Here is an 18,785-nt window from a genome sequence, read left to right on the forward strand (position 1 = left end):
GACGTCACCCATCCCACTACTGTTCTGGCCCAAGCACGCTTAACTACGGATTTCTGATGGGATCCGGTGTATTAACATTGTTATGACTGCACCACACACATGAAGAGAAGGCCATGGGTACTTGTACAAGATCCATGGGGAGTGTGCTTAGGGCGCAACAGAGCGAGATAGGCATGGCACATTGCTGAAGGGGCGGGGGATGGGCTAACGCCCCACTGGACGTTTCTAAGCTAAGGCCCATTGAAAACCCCACGATGTAGAGTAGGGAGCTGCACTCAAGTTTACGAGACGCTTGTCCAGTTCTCCATTGTCACACTAGTCTAGGCGCATGCGCGTGTGTGTATATGTGTGTGTCTGTGTGTTGGGGGGGGGGGGGGGGATCACACTCAATTTAGTGTCTAGGCTAACGCCTATTTGCAAACCCCACGATGTGGAGCGGGGAGGGGACAAATGGGTGAGATAGAGGGTTGAATTTCACTGGATCGTAGCAGCAAGGCTACTCTGTCACTTACAATACCCAGCCACATATTTAAGTCATCTGCAAAGGATTTATCTCCCCAATCGTTTGGAATTGCCATTCAGAGCCCCCAAGGCAGCCACTTCCGCCACCCTGGGGGAGGCTCTTGACACACGCTCTCAAGGATGCATAGGAGTCCCTATTATTAGTCGGATAACAACCGGGGAGGTAGAGAGCGTCGCGTCTAGCATGGATTCTGACTTAGAGGCGTTCAGTCATAATCCTACACATGGTAGCTTCGCGCCACTGGCTTTTCAACCAAGCGCAATGACCAATTATGTGAATCAACGGTTCCACTCGTACTAAGTTGAATTAGTATTGCGGCACCGCTCATCAGTAGGGTAAAACTGACCTGTCTCACGACGGTCTAAACCCACCTCACGTTCCCTATTGGTGGGTGAACAATCCAATACTTGGCAAATTGTGCTTCGCAATGATAGGAAGAGCCGATATCAAAGGATCGAAAAGCAACCTCGCGATAAACGCTTGGCTGCCACAAGCCAGTTATCCTTGTGGTAACTTTTTTGACACCTCTAGCTTCAGATTTTGAAAGACTAAAGGATCGATAGGCCATGCTTTCATAGTCTGTATTCGTACTGTAAATCAAAATCAAATGAGCTTTTACCCTTTTTTTCCACACCAGATTTTTGTTCTCGTTGAGCTCATCTTAGAACAGATGTTCCACCCCAGCCAAACTCCCCACCTGACAATGTCTTCCACCTAGATTGGCGCACAAGCGCGCCTTAAGATCAAAATCATGGGTAGAGCCCCACCTCCACCTCACGGAGTAAGTAAAATAAGGTTAAAAGTAGTGGTTTTTCAATTGCACCAAAGGTTTCCACTTATTCTACACCTCTCAAGTCATTTCACAAAGTCGCTAGAGTCAAGCTAAAGAGGGTCTTCTTTCCCTGGTGATTTTTTCCAAGCCCGTTCCCTTGGCTGTGGTTTTGTTAGATAGTAGATAGGGACAATGGGATTCGCGTTCACCCCATCCATGCGCATCGCTAGTTAGATGACGAGGCATTTGGCTACCTTAAGAGAGTCATGGTCACTCCCGCTTCTTACCTGTGCTTGGTTGAATTTCTTCACTTTGACATTCAGCGCACTGGGCAGAAATCACATTGTGTCAACATCCGTGGGGACCATCGCAATGCTTTGTTTTAATTAAAAAATTGGATTCCCCTTGTCCGTACCAGTTCTGAGAGGGCTTTTCACCGCCTGGGGAGGGCCACCGTACGAGGGATGACGTTCTACGATTTGTCAGCCAGTGGGCACGCGGAGGCCTGCGCTCGCTGTTGGGGTAGCTCGAGCAGACCCTCGACAGTCTCCGATGTCGGACTACAGATCCCTAGACCCAGCCTTGAGAGCCAATCATTTTCCTGAAGTTACGAATCCGTTTTTCCGACTTCCCTTACCTACATTGTTCTATCGACGAGAGGCTGTTCACGTTGGAGACCTGATACAGTTATGAGTACGATCGTGCGTAATCGGGATTTGCTCCTCCACATTTTCACAGGACGTTGGGGATGCACCGGACATCGAGACCTGTGGTGCTTTACGAGCCTTTGGACCCTATCTCCGGGTGATCCGATTTTAGGGTGGGCTGGGTGTTAAAAAGAAAAGAGAACTCTTCTCGTGGCCCCTGTCGGCGTCTCCAGATTTGGTCACGTTGCTGTCCATCACCACGTCTCAGTTTGAGAATATTAACCTGATTCCCTTTCAATGAACGGCACGCATTGCACCCTTGACACATGACTGCCCCATCTCTTAGGATCGACTAACCCAGGTCCAATTGATGTTCGCATGGAACCTTTCTCCACTTCAGTCTTCAAAGTTCTTATTTAAATATTTTCTACTACCACCTAGATCTGCACCAAGGGCCATTTCACTCGGTCTCATGCTCGAAGCTGCACCACGACCCCCACGCCCTCCTACTCATTGAGTCCTTGCACTCACCTCGATGGCCGGGTTGATTTGGCAGGTGAGTTGTTACACACTCCTTAGCGGATTTCGACTTCCATGACCACTGTCCTGCGATCTTAATCAATCAAAACCCTTTGTGGGATCTAAGATAGCGCAAAGTTCTACACCGTAACCTGGCTTTTGGTTCATCCCGTAGCATTGTGAGTTCTACTTACCAAAAATGGCCCACTTCGAGCTCGCATTCCGCACTGGGGTTCAGTAGGGCAACCTCGACTGCTTACCTATTTAACGTTTGAGAATAGGTCGAGGGTGTTTCACCCCTGATGCCTCTAATCAGTCACTTTACCTAATAAAACTGCGGGAAACTTTGGAGGGAACCAGCTACTAGGTGGTTCGATTAGTCTTTTGCCCCTATATCCAAGTCTGATGAATGATTTGCACGTCAGTATTGCTATGAGCCTCCACCAGAGTTTCCTCTAGCTTCGCCCTACTCAGACATAGTTCACCATCTTTCGGGTCCCAGTATGTACGCTCCCAATCAAATTTTTCACAAAAGATTATGGTCGGTCCATGGTGCACCCCACAAGGGGGATCCCACCTGTCAGGTTACTTGCACCTCGGTGAGTTTGCCACCCACTAGCTCACTTATATGCTAGACTCCTTGGTCCGTGTTTCAAGACGGGTCGGATGCAAAGCCCAAAACGTCAGCATCTCGAGCTTGCACATGCATAAAGGCCACTAGGAGTGGTGCATGTTCATTCCTCAATCGGTGCGACGGCATAGATGAGCCAACAAAAGCCCGTTCTGATCTTGTCGTGCCAGCCCACGCTGACCAACACCCCGCATCGAGTGGTGGACTAGCTCATGCCGTTCCGCATCCGACTGGGCACACCGAAGGCCTCCATTCGCTTCTTTCCCATCAATTTCAAGCACTTTTTAACTCTCTTTTTAAAGTCCTTCTCATCTTTCCCTCGCGGTACTTGTTCGCTATCGGTCTCTTGTCCGTATTTAGCTTTGGATGGAATCTACCACCCACTTAGGGTTGCATTCCCAAAGAGCCTGACTCGTCGAAGGCGCCTCGTGGAGCGATAGGGTCCAAGCTCAACTGGTCTTTCACACTCTCTGATGCCTCTTTCCAGGGGACTTGGGCTTGGTCCGTCACAGAGTACGTCTCTCCAGACTACAATTCACATGGCAAGGCCGCACGATTTTCAAATTGTTTCCGGTTCGCTCGCCACTGCTAGGGAAATCCTTGTTAGTTTCTTTTCCTCCGCTTAGTGATATGCTTAAACTCAACGGGTAGCCTTGCCTGATCTGAGGTTCGTGCATAAAGAAAGCCCTTTCTCGACACAACCGGCACTGTCACGCCCCGTCCAGAGAAGTCGATCCCCACGGAGGGCGTACGTGCCTCCCAAACATCATTAACCACCCTTGCAGCGGGATCGTCACGTGGTGCCATCGATGCATTTCAACCGACCGCGGCGCCGCTTTTGCCCCCCTAGAAGGTGGGGACGGGATGGGGAGACACGCTCGGACAGCCACATCCGTCGCACCGTCCGTCCTTTCGCCGATGGGGAGGAGGAGGGAGTTCGTGTTGATGCACAAGCAGACATGCTCTTAGACGAGCCGCAGGTGCAAGTTGCATTCAAAGACTTGATGATTCACGAAATTCTGCAATTCACACTACGATCGCATTTCATTACGTTCTTCATCGTTGCAAGAGCCAAGATATCCGTTGCTAAGAGTCGTTTGTTTTATAGTATGTGACGCCGACATAGGGTGCCATCTCAGTCCAGTATAGGTTGTTCTATGTGCGCCCCATCCCCCCCGATGAAGGGGGGGCATAAGGTTTATCGAGCGACCCCGTGCCAAGGACGGGGGATGCCCAGGTGGTAGGGGGCGAGTGGGTGGCATCCCTTATGCGCACCTTGACGTGCAGCCAACAAACGGCCCCGGTCCGATGCCTCGCCCACTCTGTCCTGGCTCCGGCACGAGGGCGAGGCGCCTCCGGGGGTGGCCCCTCGCGTTACAATCACGGTTCACGTGGTTCGGTGGGATGTGTGTAAATTCTCCCTCCGAATGTTCACCTACGGAAACCTTGTTACGACCTCTCCTTCCTCTAAATGATAAGGCTTAATGAACTTCTCACAATGTCAGCGGCGGTGAACCACTAGTATTATCTCGATTCGAAAACTTCATCGAACCATTCAATCAGTAGTAGCAACGGGCGTTGTGTACAAAGGGCAAGGACGTGGTCAACCCGAGCTGATAACTCGGGCTTACTAGGAATTCCTCGTGGAAGATCATTAATTGAAATGATCTCCCCACCACGATGAAATTTTAAAAGTTTACCCGGGCCTGTCAACCCAGGTGGTAAACTTGTTGAATTCATCAGTGTAGCGCGTGTGCGGCCCATAACATCTAAGGGCATCACAGACATGTTATTGGCTCAAACTTCCATGGCCTAGACAGCCCTAGTCCCTCTAAGAAGTTGGCCACAAAGAGGATCCTTCGTGTAACTAGTTAGCAGGCTATGGTCTCGTTCGTTAACGGAATTAACCAGACAAATCACTCCACCAACTAAAAACGACCATGCACCACCACCCACAGAATCAAGAAAGAGCTCTCAATCTCTCAATCATCACTATTTTTGGACCTTGTAAGTTTCCCCTTGTTGAGTCAAATTAAGCCACAGGGTCCACTCCTGGTGGTGCCCTTCCGTCAGTTCCTTTAAGTTTCAGCCTTGCGACCATACTCCCCCCGGAACCCAAAAACTTTGATTTCTCATAAGGTGCTGGCAGAGTCATGAAAGTAACATCCACCAATCCCTAATTCACATCGTTTATGGTTGTTACTAGGATGATATTTAAACATCTTCGAGCCTCAAACTTTCTTTCTTGATTAATGAAAAAATCCTTGGCAAATGCTTTTGCAGTAGTTCGTCTTTCATAAATCCAAGAATTTCACCTATGACAATGAAAAAAGAATACCCCCAACCGTTTGTATTAATCATTTCTCCGGTCCCGAAGACCAACACAATAGGACCAGAGTCCTATCGCGTTATTCCATACTAATGTATTTAGAGCATAAGCTTGCTTTGAGCATTCTATTTTTTTCAAAGTAACATCGCAGAATCTGCGTCCCAGTCAATTAAGGCCAAGAGGACATCCCCGACAGAAAGGACAGAGCAACCATTGCACACCAAAAGAGGCGGACCGCTCACCCCGCCCAAGATCCAACTAGGAGCTTTTTAACTGCAACAACTTAAATATACGCTATTGAAGCTGGAATTACCACGACTACTGGCACCATACTTTCCCTACAATGGAACCTTGTTAAGGGATTTAGATTGTACTCGTTCCAATTACCAGACTTGCAAAAGCCCAATATTGTTATTTATTGTCACTACCTCCTCATGCCAGGATTGGGTAATTTGCGTGCCTGCTGCCTTCCTTGGATGTGGTAGCTGTTTCTCAGGCTCCCTCTCTGAAATCTAACCCTAATTCTCCGTCACCCGTCACCACCATGATAGGCCTCTATCCTACCATCGAAAGTTGATAGGGCAAAAATTTGATTGAAGCATCACCGGTGCAAAGGCCGTGAGACTCGGAAAGTTATCATGATTCACCTCAAAACCAGACAAGTCCGGATCGGCCTTTTATCTAATGAATGCATCCATTCTAGAAGTCGGGAGTTGGTGCATGTATTAGCTCTAGAATTACTACAGTTATCCGATCATCAAAGAAACTATAACTAATTTAACGAGCCATTTGCAGTTTCATAGTAAAAAAGAGTTTATACTTACACATGCATGGCTTAATCTTTGAGACAAGCATATGACTACTGGTAGGATCAGCTATGCAGCTATCCTCAATCACGCGCGCGGCCCGAGCTCGGGCTGCATGTTCTCACTCTTCACCAATCATGGCTGGAATGCAGGCACATGCACGGACGGCCCACACTTGTCGAGGGACCGTCGAACCCCGGGGGTGGGAGGGATATCAGGGGGACTCGAGAGGAGCGAAGGAAGGACACATCGATGGAGTGCATCCACGCGGTTACGTGCGGGTGCAGATTGGCCGGGCGCCGTTCGGGGTGGGCCATTGTGTGGCGCCATGTGCCCAACTGCCATTTGAGGGCGTATGGCCGTGAGGCCCGAGGCAAAAGTGCGCCGCCGCACAGAAACTCCGTCCTCCAAGAGGACCACCCATCGTCGCCATGCGAACGATACCAAGCATGGCCACCGCAAGGAAGCACACGGCTGCCGCGTCCATCTTGTCTCGTCTCTGTCCCAAAAACGTAAGGGGAATCAAGGTCCGAGGGCCTCACAACGACCTGGGGCCGCTCACCTTCCCGCGGACGTAGCTCCACCTCCCCGCAAGGCGCGGCAAGGGTCGCGACTCTTCCGGCGCCGTCCACGTCGTCTTGCATGCAACACCCCGGGGTCGGACCGGGGGCCGTAGCCGCCCGAGTGCTTCCCCGTCTCGCGTCAAGCACCACCATGTTGAGGGCAACGCGCCTACTCACACACCGAGGCGGGGATAGGGCCCATCTCCGTCGAAGGCTTTCGGCCATCGCGAGCTTCCCATCTAAGGCACTCGGGTTCGGGACCTTCTGTACCGATACAAGCCGCACACATGCCTGCAACGGGGAGATACCTGCCGCATACCTTGATCACGCCGTGGCCCAAGTGGGAGCTCACCGGAATCGACACCCTGGCCTGGGGCACGACCCGCCGTCACTCATCGCCTACCAAGCCCAACGCCAACACCGAGCGCGCCGAGACCGATGCGACCCGAAGGTAGCCAAACCGAAGGTAGCCAAGCCCGTTGGCGGGGGGGGGTAGCCTTGGAACTCGTCGGAGGGAGGGGAATGCATCCTCACGTCACTCACCCAAGCTCTTCTGTCCGCCCTGTTACACGTCTCAACCGAGCACCACTACCCTTATAGTTGTGCACAATTCGACGTACCCCGGCATACCTCCCAAGCACCTGGGCAACCCGGATAGAAACCCCAACCGGGGGGGCAAGGGGGACGCCGCCGTGAACCCCACGATGGGGGGAGCCATGAATCCCACGGTCTCGAGAACCGTGAACGTCACTCTCGAGAATCATGAACCCCACGGCCCCGTGAGCCATAAGCCTCATGGCGCGGAGAGGAGGGAGACAGTGGCAACAAGGGAGTGGGTTCCCCTTCAAGGAGAGGCAAGTAGCCCTCCTGTGTTCAATGTTCCCACCGTCCAAGCCACGTTGCCACCATCCACGGATGACGTACCGATGCCACGGCCATCGGTGCATGAGTGAGTGACACTATTGCTGGAGGCCGCGCATGTAACTAAGGAAGAACATGGAAATGTGCACCATCCACGCGCCTAAGATGGGGATGCCTTGGGTGCAAAATTAGTCACGTGGATTTGTAGGAAGCCCACGGATGCCTCAAGGGAAGTTGACCAAAATGTGCAACTTGAGGAGGCGAGGCCACGGAGGTGGTGTTCAAAACACGAGGACGGCCCGTGGCCTCCAACCCCCGACCTACCTCCACGGCGTCCGAGTGACGATGATGGCTCATTGACGAGAGGCCGCGGGCACTAGAGTCATCATGAGGATGTGTCGTCACGGAGGCCACAGATGCAGTGGGAGAAGTTGACGACGACAAAGGAGGACGCGGGCACAAATAGAGACGCCACAGAGGTGGGTTGGCGGAGGAGGTGTTGGAGTGACGGCGACCCCTCGACGGGAGGATGGGGGAATAAATAGAGACGCCATGGTTGCGGGTCCACAGGGGAGGCGTCTGAGTGACAATGAATGCCCATCGAGGGGAGGACGTAGGCGCAAGTAGAGATGCCGCAGATGTGGGTCGGCGGGTCGGCCACGGGGGCATCAAGGGAGGCCGACCAAAATGTCCATCCTTGATGCATCGCAACCATGGAGGATGGCCCATTGACAGGAGGCCGTGGATGTAGGTAGAGAGGAGGCCATGTCGCATTAGGAGAAGCCGACGAAAATGTGCAAACTTGACGGGTCGCAATCGCGGATGTGAGTCGGCGGGGAGACCACGGGTGCAACAAGGGAACAAGGGGAAAATGTGCCAACTTGATGGGTCGCAGCCACGGAGGGGCCGTGCCCACTACCGGTGCCCACTAACGGGAGGTTTAGGCTAAGATGACAAAAAAGTGCACCGTTGATGGGAGGGGGGGGGGGTTGGGGGGGTCATCCACGATGCTTAGTGGGTAACACAAATAATTCCATACCACTTGCTCCCAACCTATTATCCGGTACGATGGGATTGCTCAAAATAAAGGGTGCAGCACCAGGACTTCATGGGAGGTCACCCATTCCAATACTGTTCTGGCCCAAGCACTCTTAACTGCGGAGTTCTGATGGGATCCAGTGTAGTAGTGTTGGTATGACTGCACCAGGTACATGAAGAGAAGGCCATGGATACTTGTGAAAGATCAATGGAGAGTGTGCTTAGGTGCAAGAGAACGAGATAGGCATGGCATATTTCTTAATGGGTGGGGGATGGGCTAACACCTCACCCCAAGATTCTAAGCTAAGGCCCATTGCAAACCCCATGATGTAGAGTAGCGAGCTGCACTCAAGTCTACGAGCCTCTTGGCCAGTTCTCCACCGTCACGACAGTCTAGGCTCGTGCACCCACTGTGTGTTCATGTGTGTGTGTGTGTGTGTGTGTGTATTTGGGGGGGGAGATCGCACTCAATTTAGTGTCTAGGCTAACGCCTATTCGCGAACCCCACGATGTGGAGCGGGGAGGGGAAAAACCAATGCGGTGATGGGCTGAGTCTCAGTGGATTGTAGCAGCAAGGGTACTCTACCACTTACAATACCCCGCCACATATTTAAGTCGTCTACAAAGGATTCATCTCCCCATTGTTTGGAATTTCCATTCAGAGCCCCCAAGGCGACCACTTCCACCACCGTGGGGGAGGTTCTTGACACATGCTCCTAGGGACGCACAGGCGTCCCTATTATTAGTCGGGGAGGAAGAGAGCACCGCGTCTAGCATGGATTCTGAATTAGAGGTGTTCAATCATAATCCTACACATGGTAGCTTCACGCCACTGGCTTTTCAACCAAGCACAATGACCAATTATGTGAATCAACGGTTCCTCTCGTACTAAGTTGAATTACTATTCCAACACCGCTCATTAGTAGGGTAAAACTAACTCATGACGGTCTAAACCCATCTCACGTTCCCTATTGGTGGGTGAACAATCCAACACTTGACAAATTCTGCTTCGCGATGATAGGAAGAGCCGACATCGAAGGATCAAAAAGCAATGTCGCTATCGACGCTTGGCTGCCACAAGCCAGTTATCCCTATGGTAACTTTTTTGACACCTCTAGCTTCAGATTCTGAAAGACTAAAGGATCGATAGGCCATGCTTTCACAGTTTTTATTCGTACTGAAAACCAAAATCAAATGGGCTTTTACCCTTTTGTTCCACACAAGATTTCTGTTCTTGTTGAGCTCATCTGAAGACTATTGTGTTATCTTTTAACAGATGTGTTACCCCAGCCAAAATCCCCACCTGACAATGTCTTTCGCTTGGATCAGCAAGCAAGCACGCCTTAAGGACAGAAGTAGGGGTAGAGCCCCACCTTCACCTCATGGAGTAAGTAAAATAACGTTAAAAGTAGTGGTACTATTTCACTTGCGCCAAAGGATCCCACTTATTCTACACCTCTCAAGTCATTTCAGAAAGTCAAGCTCAACAGGGTCTTCTTTTCCCGCTCATTTTCCAAGCCCATTCCCTTGGCTATGGTTTCGCTAGATAGTAGATAGGGACAGTGGGAATCTGGTTAATCCATTCATGCGCGTCACTAATTAGATGATGAGGCATTTGGCTACCTTAAGAGAGTCATACTTACTTCCGCCATTTACCGGTGCTTGGTTGAATTTCTTCACTTTGACATTCAGTGCCTTGGGTAGAAATCACATTGCGTCAACATCCGTGGGGACCATCGCAATGCTTTGTCTTAATTAAACAGTCGGATTCCCCTTGTCCGTAAGGTTGCTCACCGCCTAGGGAGGGCCACCCCACGGGGGTGACGTTCTACGGCCGTCGGCCGGTGGGCACGCAGAGACCCGTCCTCACCCCTAGGGCTACTCGGCAGACCTTCGATAACCTCTGTTGTCGGACCTCAGATCCCTAGACCCAGTCCTTAGAGCCAATCCTTTTCCTAAAGTTACAAATCCGTTTTGCTGACTTCCCTTACCTACATTGTTCTTTGGACTAGAGGTTGTTCACCTTGGAGACCCGGTGCGTTATGAGAAGGATCATGCGTGTTTGGAATTCGCTCGCTCCTCCAAATTTTCACAGGCCCGCGGGGGTGCCCCTGACACCGCAAGACATGCGATGCTTTACTAGCCCGCTGGACCCTGTTTTCGGGTGATCCGATTTTAGGGTCGGTGGGCTGTTAAAAAGAAAAGAGAACTCTTCCCGAGGCCCCCACCGGCATCTCCGGATTCGATCACGTTTCCCTCCACCGCCACATCCCGGTTTGGGAATATTAACACGATTACCTTTTGATGAACAGCACGAATTGCACCCTTGACATAGGACTGCCCCATCTCTTAGGATCGACTAAGCTATGTCCAATTGTTGTTCACATTGAACCTTTCTCCACTTTGGTCTTCAAAGTTCTCATTTGAATATTTGCTAGTACCACCAAGATCTGCACCGGGGGCCGTTTCACTCAGACTCGCGCCCGGAGATGCGCCACGACCCCCATGTCCTCCTACTCATCGGGGCCTTGCATTGTCCGGATGACCGGGTATAGGTTGCACGCTTCAACGCCATCCATTTTCCGGGCTAGTTGATTTGGCAGGTGAGTTGTTACATAGTCCTTAGTGGATTTTGACTTCCATGACCACCGTCCTGCTGTCTTAATCAATCAACATCCTTTGTGGGATCTAGGTTAGTGCACAGTTTGGCATCGTAACGCGGCTTTCGGTTCATTCTGCATCTCCATTTCTGCTTAGCAAAAATGGCCCACTTGGAGCTTGCATTCCGCACCGTGGTTCAACAGGGCAACCATGGCTGATTACCTATTTAAAGTTTGACAATAGGTCGAGGGTGTTGGATCCTCGATGCCTCTAATCATTTGCTTTACCTGATAAATTGCAAAGAGCTCCAGCTATCCTGAGGGAAACTTTGGAGGGAGCCAGCTACTAGATGGTTCGATTAGTCTTTCACCCCTTTACCCAAGTCTGACGAACGCTTTGCACGTCACCATCGCTACGAGCCTCCACTAGAGTTTCCTCTAGTTTCACCCTGCGTAGGCATAGTTCATCATCTTTTGGGTCCCAGCATGTACGCTCCCACTCAAACCTTTCATAGAAGATCATGGTTGATCGATGGTGCACTCCACGAGGGGGATCCCACCTGTGAGGTTACTTGCATCTCCGTGGGTTTTCCACTCACTGTCTCACGTACATGTTAGACTCCTTGGTCCATGTTTCAAGATGGGTCAGATGGAAAGCCCAGACTGCCAGCGTCTCGAGTACGTAGATGCATAAAGCCCACCATGAGTGGTGCACTTTTTGTTCCTCGATCAATGCAACAACGTTTGCGAGCCAACAAAAACCCGCCCTTGTCCCGCCACGTCAGGCCACGCTAACAAGCACCCCACATCGAGCGGGAGACCAGCTCACGCCGTTTTGCATCCGAGGCACACCGGTGACCTCCATTCGCTTCCCTCCCAGAAATTTCAAGCACTTTTTTACTCTCTTTTCAAAGTCCTTTTGATCTTTCCCTCGTGGTACTTGTTCGCTATTGATGTCTTGCCCATATTTAGCCTTGGATGGAATCTACCACCCACTTAGGGCTGCATTCCCAAACAGCCTGGCTCGTCGACAATGCATCGTGGAGCGACAGGGTCTCACCTTGACGGGGCTCTCACCCTCTCTGACGCCCCTTTCCAGGGGACTTGGGCTCAATCCGTCGCAGAGGACACCTCTCCAAACTACAATTCGCACGGCAAGGTCGCGCAATTTTCAAGTTGGGCTCTTTCGGGTTTTGCTCGCCGCTACTAGGGAAATCCTTATTAGTTTCTTTTCCTCCGCTTAGTAATATGCTTAAACTTAGCGAGTAGCCTTGCCTGATCTATGTCATTGCATAAAGAAAGTCATTTCTCAACACAAGCGGCACTGGTGCGCCCCGTCCATAGAAGCCGATCTCCACGGAGGGCGTACATACCTCCGAGGGAGCATTAACCACCCTTGTGGCAGGATCATCGCGTGATGCCATTGATGCGTTTCAGCCGATCGTGGTGCCGCCCTCACCCCACATCGGCACCCCCGAGAAGGGGGCGACGGGCTAGGGAGATGTGCTGGGATGGCAACGTCCACTGCACCGGCCCTGCTTGGGCCGTAGGGGAGTAGGAGGGGGTGGGCGTGGGGTGCAAGTTGGAAGAGCCGCGGGTGCAAGTTGCATTCAAAGACTTGATGATTATGGAATTCTGCAATTCACACTACGTATCACATTTTGTTGCGTACTTCATCGTTGTAAGAGCCAAAATATTTGTTGCTGAGAGTAGTTTTCTTAATAGTATGTGATGCCCATGTAGGGGGCCATCTCAGTCCAGTATAGGTTGTTCTTTGTGCGACCCATACCCCCCGGTGAAGGGGGGGCATAAGGTTTATCGAGTGGCCTTGTGCCTTTCGGCACGGAGGAGGGGGGATGCCCACGTGAGGGGCGGCATCCCTCCCTTGCACCCCGATGCACGGCGGACGGATGGCACCCGACCCCCGTGCCTCGCCCATTGTCTCTCGGCTCGGACAGGGGGGCAAGGAGGGGGTGATCGTGCCTCCAGGCGCGGCCCCTCGCGTTATAGTCACAGTTCACGTGGTTCGACAGGATGTGTGTCAATGATCCTTGCACAGGTTCACTTACATAAACCTTGTTACAAATTCTCCTTCCTCTAAATAATAAGGCTTAATGAACTTCTCACAACGTCACCAACGGTGAACCGCCAGCGTCGTCGCCATTTGGAAACTTCACTTGACCATTCAATCGTCAGGAGCAATGGATGGTGTGTACAAAAGGCAACGACGTAGTCAACGTGAGCTGATGGATCGCGCTTACTAGGAATTCCTCGTTGGAGATCAATAATTGCAATGATCTATCCCCATTATGATGAAATCTCAAAAGATTACCTGGGCCTATCGGCCCATGTGGTAAACTTGTTGAATTCATCAGTGTAACGTGCGTTTGGCCCAGAACATCTAAGGGCATCACATAACTTTTATTGCCTCAAACTTCCATGGCCTAAACGGCCATAGTTCCTCTAAGAAGTTGGCCACGAAGAGGATCCTTTGTGTAACTAGTTAGCAGGCTGAGGTCTTGTTCTTTGACGAAATTAACCGGACAAATCACTCCACCAACTAAGAACGACCATGCACCACCACCCATAGAATCAAGAAAGAGCTCTCAATCTGTCAATCCTTACTATGTGTGGACCTGTTAAGTTTCCCCATGTTGAGTCAAATTAAGCTACAGGCACCACTCCTGGTGGTGCCCTTCCGTGATTTCCTTTAAGTTTCAACCTCGCGACCATACTCCCCCCGGAACCCAAAAACTTTGATTTCTTATAAGGTGTTGGAAGAGTCATCAAAGTAACATCCCCCTATCCTTAGTTGGCATCGTTTATGGTTGAGACTAGCACGGTGTCAGATCGTCTTACAGTCCCCAACTTTCGTTCTTGATTAATGAAAACATCCTTGGCAAATGCTTTTGTAGTAGTTTATCTTTAATAAATCCAAGAATTCCACCTCTGACAATGAAATACGAATGCCCCCAACTGACCATGCTAATCATTACTTCGGTTCCTGAAGACCAACACAATAGGACCAGAGTCCTATCACGTTATTCCATGATAATGTATTCAGAGCATGGGCTTGCTTTGAGCATTCTAATTTTTTCAAAGTAACATCGCCAAATCCGTGTCCTTGTCAATTAAGGCCACGACCGCGTCCCCGAAAGAAATGGTGGAGCTACCAGCGCACACCAAAAGAGGCGGACTGCTCGCCCCACCCCGATATCCAACTACGAGCTTTTTAATTGCAACAAACTAAATATATGTTATTGGAGCTGGACTTACTGTGGATGCTGGCACGAGACTTTCCCTCCAATGGATCCTTGTTAAGGGATTTACATTGTACTCATTCCAATTAACAGACTTGCAAAAGCCCAATAATGTTATTTATTGTCACTACCTCCCCGTGTTAGGATTGGGTAATTTGCATGCCTGCTGCCTTCCTTGGATGTGGTATCCGTTTCTCAGGCTCCCTCTCCGGAATCAAACCCTAATTCTCCATCACCCGTCACCACCATGGTAGGCCTCTATCCTACCATTGAAAGTTAATAGGGCAGAAATTTGATTGAAGCATCACCAGCGCAAAGGCTGTGAGATTCGGGAAGTTATCATGATTCACCGCAAAACCGGACAAGATCGACCTTTTATCTAATTAATGAGTCCATTCTAGAAGTCGGGAGTTGGTGCATGTATTAGCTCTAGAATTTCTACGATTATCCGAGTAGCACGTACCATCAAAGAAACTTTAACTGATTTAATTAGCCATTCACAGGTTCATAGTACAAAAGAGTTCCTGCATGGTTGTGTGTTCTGACTCTCCACCAATCACGGCTAGGACGTAGGGGCAGGCACGGACAACACACACCCGTCAAGGGGACCATCGAACCTGGGGGGTGGTGGGGATATCAGGGGGACGCGAGAGGAGCCAAGGAAGGACACGTTGATGGACTGCATTCATGCGGCTACGCGCGGGAGCAAATTGGTTAGGCACTGTATGCCCAACCGTTGTTTGAGGGCATATGGCCACGAGGTCCAAGGCAAAAGAGTGTGCTGCCACACAGAGTCCCCGTCCTCCAAGAGGACCACCCGCCGTCGCTCGGGTGAATGGCACCAAGCATGGCCGCCGCAAGGAAGCACACGGCCGTTGCGTCCATCTCGTCTCATCTCTGTCCCAAAAACGTAGGGAGGGTCAAGGTTCAAGGGCCTCACGATGACCGGGGGCCGGTTCACGTTCCCGCGGACGTGACTCCACCTCCCCGCAAGGGGCGGCAAGGGCCATGACTCTTTCGACGCCGTCCATGTCGTCTTGTGTGCAACACCCCGGGGTCGGGGCCGGGGGCCACGATCATTGGACTGCTCCCCCCGTCTTGGACTGAGGACTGCCCCGTCAAGGGCAACGTGCCTACTCACACATTGGGGCGAGATACAGCCCATCTCCGCCGTCGGCTTCTGACTGTCGCCAGATTTCCATCTAAGGCACTCGGGTTCGGGACCTTCCGTATCGACACAAGCCACCCACATGCTTGCGGCGGGGAGAGATCCATCGCCTACCTTGATCACGCAGCGGCCCAAGCAAGAGCTCACCCGCATCGGTGCCTCGGCCCGGAACACGGCCCGCCGTCACTCATTGCCTACCAACCCCAACGGCAACCCGAGCGCGCCGAGACCCGTGAGACCCAAAAACGGCCCGAAAGTAGCCAAGCTCGTCGGCCGGGGGGGTAGCCTTGGAACTCGTCCAAGGGGAGGGCTTGCATCCGACGTCACAAGAAGGTGGGGGGGACTCATCGCCTCACATCACCCGTCCCAAGCTCCACGTCCGCCGTGTTCCACGTCTCAACCGAGCACCACTACCTTTATAGTTCCGTACAATTCAGCGCACCTCGGGATACCTCCCAAGCACCCGGGCAACCTGAATAGAAACCCCAACCGGGGGGGCAAGGGGGGCGCCGTGAACCCCACGATGGGGGGAGGGGAGCGGTGAACCCACGATGGGGGCAGCCACGAACATCACCGTCCGGAGAACCGTGAACCTCATGATCCCGGGAACCATGAACCCCATGGCCCCTTGAGCTTGAGCCATCAGCCTCACGACGGGGAGAGGAGGGAGGCCGTTGCAACAAGGGAGTGGCTTCTCGTTCAAAGAGAGGCAAGTAGCCCTCCTGTGCTCAATGTTCCCGCCATCCCTGTGCTCAATGTTCCTGCCATCCAAGCCGCATTGCCACCATCCACGAACGACGTCCCGACGCCCACAGCCGTCGGCGCATGAGTAAGCGACACCGTCGCTAGAGGCCGTGGGTGTAACTAAGGAAGAAGACGCCAATGTGCTCCATCCATGCTCTTAAGATGGGGACGCCTCGGGTACAAAATTAGGCACGTGGATCCGCGAGAAGCCCACGGATGCCTCAAGGAAAGCCAACCCAAATGTGCAACTTGACGGCGGGTCGAGGCCGCGGAGGCGGCCTTCGAAAGACGATGACAGCCCGCAGCCTCCAACCCCAACCCACCTCCGCGGCGTCCAAGTGTTGATGATAGCTCATAGAAAACAGGCCGCGGGTGCCAGATAGATCATGGGAATGTGTCTTCATGGAGGCGACAGATGCATCGGGAGAAGCCGATCCGGAGAGCGAAAGACGCGAGCACAATAGAGACCCCATTGAGATGGGTTAGCGGGGGAGGCGTCGGAGTGATGACGACCCCACTACGGGAGGACGTGGGCACAAATACAGATTCCACGGAGGCCGATCCATGGGGGAGGCATCTTAATGACAGCGACGGCCCATCGACGGGAGGATACAGGTGCAAGTAGAGATGCCGTGGAGGTGGGTCGGCGGGTCGTCGGCCACGGGCTCACGGGCGCATCAAGGGAGGCCGACCAAAATGTCCATCCTTGATGGATCACGGCCATGGAGAACGGCCCGTGGATGGCGGGATGCCGTGGACGTAGGTAGAGAGGAGGCAACGGTGTCAAGAAGTGCGCAGTGCGACTAGGAAAGCGTCGGGCCTCTGACTGTGAGGATTCGTAGCAAAATCAAGCGAGGCGTAGAGGATTTGAAGCCAAAAACACACTAAAAAAGAACAAAACTCCAGCCATGAAAGCTCCACTTTGAAAAAGAACCAATACTAACTCAAAACTTTTGTGTGTGTGAAGATTAGGTGTAGCCTCGCTCCCAATTGCACAGATGCAGTGCTCATTTGACCTGTTAAAATCCTAAATTTATGCTTTGATTCTTCGTCATGACCATTTCATGGAAGCTCCAGTACTTTATTGGAGAATCCCAAGTACTTATTTGAGGAGGGGAAACCCTAATTGGAGGCCTCACAGCCTCAACCATGTAGTGGAAGCAGCACCGGACTCCACTAGCTCCCAGTATAGGAGTGGTTGTATCTCCTTGCTCATGTGCCCAAATGAGCTCATTCTTGGCTCTAAAAGTTCCCACACAGCATGAGCAATAACTCCACCGTCATTGGTATGGAATTTATAGCTATTTTGAGTATTTTTAAGGCTATTTTTGACAATTTTTATGCCTTTTTAGCCCAAAAATGTCACTTTTTTTCTGTAAAAAGCCCAAACGAGCTGGGAAAAATCCCTAGAGTTGTGGAAAAATCCCATTGGGCGCAAATTTCATGTTGAACCTCACTTTCCCACTTGGTAAGAACTTTGGACACGGCTTTCACGCCAGCGCACGAAACCTGCTATTTTTGGCCGAAATTGCCCGCATTGAACTTTCTAGGCAAAACGAGCGTTCCACTTTGAAACAGTTGACATTTGTACATTCCTAAAGCAAATCAGGCATATATTTATGTGAAAAATCATTCCATGGTGCCACGTATGGGGCCTCGCCTGTCCGGTAAGGTATGTACACGATTACAACCAAGACATTCATTTTCGCATATATCACACTATGTACATTGTAGCATTTGGTCCCACACATCATAAACATTAAGAGTGAGGTAGACACTTTAATTTCACATTATGAACGTGCCATGGCACGACAACGGCCGCATCAAGAGAATCGAACGAGAATGTGCAAACTTGATCAGTCGCGACCGCGGACGTGAATTGGCGGGGAGTGTTAAGTATGGAGCCTGATTTACCCTTGTAATTTTCTGTGGTAAAAGCGCACATTTGTAAGGCCCCCATTATGAGGAGAAGCCATCGTGCGTGAAGGAAAATCACTCACCGGAAACCAAAATTTTCACGGACAAGAATCAGGGGCAACTTTAAAGGCCTCGGGGGCGGAGGCCCCCGAGACTTTTTATTCGCCGGAATATTCCTTTTTCGCCGGAATACTATGGCCGGACGGCGGCCGGAAAGTGGTCGGAAAACAACCGGTCGGTTGGCCGGTGGCGGGTAGTCAATGGCCGATGGCCGGTGGTCGGAAGTCAATGGCCGGTGGCCGGTGGTCGAAAGTCAATGGCCGGTGGCCGGTTGCCGAATTCAATGGCCGGTGGCCGAATTCAAAAGCGGACTTGTCTTCTCAAGGGCGGCCACACATGGGCGGATT

General features: G+C 51.6%; 3 non-coding genes and 4 pseudogenes across 3 annotated transcripts; all 7 read right to left on the bottom strand.

Moving 5' to 3' along the window:
- Positions 1 to 446: 446 nt before the first annotated feature.
- Positions 447 to 3,763, bottom strand: LOC147422508 (25S ribosomal RNA). The gene has a single exon (XR_015186902.1). It is a non-coding gene; the product is annotated as a 25S ribosomal RNA (ribosomal RNA).
- A 272-nt stretch (positions 3,764 to 4,035) lies between these two features.
- Positions 4,036 to 4,187, bottom strand: LOC147422509 (5.8S ribosomal RNA). The gene has a single exon (XR_015186900.1). It is a non-coding gene; the product is annotated as a 5.8S ribosomal RNA (ribosomal RNA).
- Positions 4,188 to 4,504: 317 nt separating this feature from the next.
- Positions 4,505 to 6,303, bottom strand: LOC147422510 (18S ribosomal RNA; annotated as a pseudogene).
- Positions 6,304 to 8,738: 2,435 nt separating this feature from the next.
- Positions 8,739 to 8,857, bottom strand: LOC147422511 (5S ribosomal RNA; annotated as a pseudogene).
- A 359-nt stretch (positions 8,858 to 9,216) lies between these two features.
- Positions 9,217 to 12,578, bottom strand: LOC147422512 (25S ribosomal RNA). The gene has a single exon (XR_015186901.1). It is a non-coding gene; the product is annotated as a 25S ribosomal RNA (ribosomal RNA).
- A 288-nt stretch (positions 12,579 to 12,866) lies between these two features.
- Positions 12,867 to 13,001, bottom strand: LOC147422513 (5.8S ribosomal RNA; annotated as a pseudogene).
- Positions 13,002 to 13,331: 330 nt separating this feature from the next.
- Positions 13,332 to 15,125, bottom strand: LOC147422514 (18S ribosomal RNA; annotated as a pseudogene).
- Positions 15,126 to 18,785: the final 3,660 nt, after the last annotated feature.

The sequence above is a fragment of the Adiantum capillus-veneris genome, chromosome 27, assembly GCF_014529385.1.
Source record: "Adiantum capillus-veneris isolate H3 chromosome 27, ASM1452938v2, whole genome shotgun sequence".
Taxonomy (NCBI): domain Eukaryota; kingdom Viridiplantae; phylum Streptophyta; class Polypodiopsida; order Polypodiales; family Pteridaceae; genus Adiantum; species Adiantum capillus-veneris.